This window comes from Apium graveolens, chromosome 7, assembly GCF_009905375.1.
Source record: "Apium graveolens cultivar Ventura chromosome 7, ASM990537v1, whole genome shotgun sequence".
Classification (NCBI taxonomy): Eukaryota; Viridiplantae; Streptophyta; class Magnoliopsida; order Apiales; family Apiaceae; genus Apium; species Apium graveolens.
Window position 1 is genome coordinate 42,216,544 of NC_133653.1, and position 4,522 is coordinate 42,221,065.

The 4,522-nt window shown below is 39.0% G+C and overlaps 1 non-coding gene across 1 annotated transcript; it reads left to right on the forward strand.

Moving 5' to 3' along the window:
- Positions 1 to 3,453: 3,453 nt before the first annotated feature.
- Positions 3,454 to 3,558, forward strand: LOC141676333 (small nucleolar RNA R71). The gene has a single exon (XR_012556930.1). It is a non-coding gene; the product is annotated as a small nucleolar RNA R71 (small nucleolar RNA).
- The last annotated feature ends 964 nt before the right edge of the window (positions 3,559 to 4,522 follow it).

The following is a 4,522-nucleotide window of genomic DNA, read 5'->3' on the forward strand; positions in this document are numbered from 1 at the left end:
GTGAAAATGCAATGATCCCCTCAGAATAACTATAACCAATCAATAAGCAATGTTCTTGAGAATATAATTATTTGAAACAGAGTTCAACTAAATCCCACAAGTTAACTTACAACCCAGAAACGTGCGTGTGTGTGATGTTTAACAGATATACTCTCATCACTAGATCAATAATCATATCTTATTCCTTGCCAAAACAATCACAAGTTTATAAAAAGAAAGAATGATAGACATATAATGACTCACAACACTTCAATTTTACTAGAGTATACAAGGATTCATGCTTTTATTCAAAACATATAATCACACATATATGTTTATTTGACCGTGCAATGAATGAGGTCCCAAAAGACTTATACAGTAATACTCATATAGCGAACATTAGGTTAGCGGATCCTAGACTACAAAAACCTTAGGTCGCTACGCACAAAGTCCCCTAGAACTTAATAGCTCAAGTATTAAAGAGCTCACTCATGATCAATTATGCATAACACATACCAACACGTATTTTTTTCTTTTCTTTTCCTTTTTTCCTGTTTTTTCTGTTTTTTTAATAATTTCTGAATGAGTGCATTTCGCTCCATCTCATTCAACTCTAGAATACTCATAAAAATATGAGCTGACTACTAGCCATTTGATGCCTAAATTTATCCACAATAAGCAATAAAATCCATTTTTTCCCAAATTCAAAATTCAGCGTTCCTTCATCATGACAGGAATATCATAAATTCTAAATATAAACCAAGTGATTAAATCTCAACAAGCAAACAAGTATGATCATGATCTAGTTCGAAAGCAACCTACAAGACTTGTGAATGAATTTTTTTCTGGACATGCAATTCAATTCATTAGGACTTAAACATCATATTCGACATCACTACACTCAAATTAACATCAATAAATCAATCAGAAATAATGCAGCCTAAGGGATTATGTTATATACATGCAAATGCAACTACATGGACTCTCATAATAATATGAACAAAAATGCAAACAAATATGACCTAAATGAACAATCATGCAGAAATATGAATGAACTACACTAAACATGCATTATGAATCTATATGAACACAACATACACTACTAATCCTTACATTATCACCCCCAAACTTAAAATATTCAATGTCCTCATTGAAGGTAATAATAAGGATACAAGGCCTACCTAATTCGCGGGAGGATCACCCTCTTCGGGTGGAGGATCAGGTGGCCAATCAACCTCGACACCAGTGTCTCGTAAAACAGTACCGAGAGCGTGTGTCAAATCTTCAGCAAAACATCGGTGGATGTTATGCATGGCCTCAATACGCCGAATCAACCTTCTATACTACGCATCACCAAGACCAAACCTATCAACTGTATGTGATGCACGAGAGGGACCATCTATAAGCACGGGAAGAATCGACCGGTCCCCCTTTAGAGTATCATAGATATATTTCAACCCCTTGTTAGAGGGTGCACCTAAAATGCATAACTCAAATGATCTAGCAGCGGTTTGAGCCCAAGTGTTGGAGCTTCTTCAATAGATGGCTCGAGACGCTCCTGAGAAATTTTCAACTCTACTAACCCAAGAGAATCGAATGGCATATCCAACTTCCTTTTCCATGAAGGTGCATTCAAAACCTGCAGTTGCTCTGCTCCTTCTTCATCTTCAATAACTGATTCCCCTATTAAGGATCTCTCTAAGGTATCTGACTTTAGCAATTGCTTAAGCTCCGAATTCATGACAAAGTTGATCCGCTCTACTTTACAGCACTCCTATTTATCCGTGGGTAACTTTATTGCCTTGAACACATTAAAAGTGATCTTCTGATCTTGAACCTTTATTGCAATCTCTCCTTTTTGCACATCGATCATAGTTCGGCCTGTAGCCAAGAACGGTCTTCCCAAGATGACGGGAATCTTCCCAAGATGACGGGAATCTTCTCATCTTCCTCGAAATCCAGAATTACAAAATCAGCAGGGAAGATGAGTTTGTCCACCTTGACCACGACATAATCCACTATACCTCGTGGATACGTGATGGTCCGATCGGCCAACTTTAAGGACATATTTTTCGGTTTTGGCTTAGGCAAACCAAGTTTCTTGAAGACAGATAAGGGCATCAGATTGATGCTAGCTCCCAAGTCACATAAACACTTGTCGAAAGACAAGTTTCTAATAGTGCAAGGAATAGCGAAGCTTCCACGATCTTTAAGCTTCAGAGGCAATTTATGTTGCAGCATAAAAATGCACTCTTCCGTTTGAGCAACGGTTTCCAACTCCTCAAGCTTCAACTTCCGAGATAGAATATCCTTCATGAACTTAGCATAGCTCGGCATTCATTCTAGAGCTTCTACAAAAGGTATGTTGATATGAATCTTCTTGAAAACCTCCAAAAACTTGGCAATTTCCTTGTCGAACTTATGCTTTTAAAGCCTTTTAGGAAATGGGGGAGGCAGATAGCCTTGTTTCTCCCATGTATTCTGCCCGGGAGTAGTGTTTTTAGCAGAATTTTTCTTCATTTCCGCTTCGCCATCCTTTTTCAGAACTGAATCAGAAATTTTTTCACCTTTTGAAATTGGCAAGGGCGCGGGCGTGCTTGATATGGGCACGGGTGCGCCTGTATTCTGGATTTTTTTTCAGAATCTTCATCTTGATGATTTTGAGGGTTTACGACATTTCTAGACCTCAAGGTGATCGCATTAATCTGTTCTTTGACTTCTGTCTTTCCTAGATTCGCTTCTGTATCACTAGGAAGAGTTCCTTGAGGTCAATTCAATAGGGCGTTAGCAATCTGCCCTATTTGATTCTCTAGAGTCTTGATAGAAACCGCTTGGCTTTTGCACATCAGCCTCAACTCCTCCAATTTAGATTTTTCCTTAGAAGATTGACCTGCACCTCAATGAGATTGTTGTTGCATCCCCTGTGGCTGAAATTGATGTCTTGGTGCAAACTGTTGCTAAAAACCAGGAGGATTGAATTTCTTGTTTCCAAACTGCTCGTGCGGCTGTTACATTACATTCTGATTATTGCTCCAGCTGAAGTTTGGATGATTACGGTTGTTAGGATGGTACGTGGAAGGAACTGGCTGCTGCAGCCTCTGAAAGTTGCTCACAAACTGAGCTGATTCACAAGATATAGTACAATACTCCGTCGCATGCGCACCTGCACAAAGCTCACAAACACTGGCTATCTGATTAACTCCATAGTTGGCTAGAAAATCGATTTTCATAGCTATCGCCTTTAGCTGAGCAGTGATAGCCGTAGCTATATACACCTCAAGAACTCCTGCTACCTTTCCCTGTGGCATTCTCTGGGTTGGGTTCTGATATTCATTCGCAGCCATCATCTTGATCAGCTCATAAGCTTCCTCATAGCTTTTAGCCCATAGAGCTCCACCTGATGCTGCATCGAGCATTGGTCTCGACTGTGCTCCCAACTCATTATAGAAGCAATTTATCACCATCTAGTAGGGAATTCTATGATGCAGACACTTTCTCATCATCTCCTTATAACGCTCCCAAGCTTCACATAGAGATTCCCCTGATTGCTGCGCAAACTGAGTAAGAGCATTCCTGATTGCAGCTGTCTTTGCCATAAGAAAGAATTTAGTGAGAAACTTTTAAGCTAGAACTTCCCAAGTAGCAATCGAACCAGCTGGTAGAGAGTATAAATAGTCCTTAGCCTTATCCCTAAGAGAGAATGGGAAAAGCCTCAATTATACAGCATCTTCAGAGACCATGTTGAACTTGAAAGTGTCACAGATCTCAATGAAGTCCTTAATATGCATGTTAGGATCTTCTGTTGGAGCACCCCCAAACTGAACTGAGTTGTGGACAATCTGGATCATTCCAGGCTTGATCTCGAAGGTATTAGTCGCGATGGCTGGCCTGACAATGCTCGATTGAAAGTCCACGATCTTTGGTTGAGAATACTCTTTCAACGCTTTCATTATTGCTGCTGGATGTCCCATTATAATGATTACTTCTTCTTCACTTTCTTCTTCAACTTTATCAACTTCTTCAAGAACTTCTTCTTCCACTTCTTCAATAGTTTCCTTAAGAGATTGAGAACGTGTTCAAATACATGCTCTCTCGAGTAACTGAAACACAAACAAGTAAACCGTGAAAGTAAAAGAATCCGAGTTAGTGAACTTTAACGACCACTGGTGTCAAGCACATAAACTAAAAATTAACACCGATCCCTGAAAGCGACGCCAAAAACTTGTTCGCACTAAAACATACACGAAAATACACGCAAGCGTATGTGATCACAAGTAGTATAAGATTTAAGTCGAGTTCGTTCCCACAGAGACTGGTTTAGGTTAAGTTCAGATTATGCACTTATGCAACAATGTATGATTATCGCTCACAGCTAAGACAAATAACAAATTTGAGTTGATTAACTACTTAAGAGATTATACTAGCATGCATTAACTAAGAGATGAAAATTGATTTACTTATATGAGAATAAAACATGGGATTCTAACTTCATTAAATACTTCATTCAAAGTATAAGTCTTTATCAATAGTATGCGATGATGAT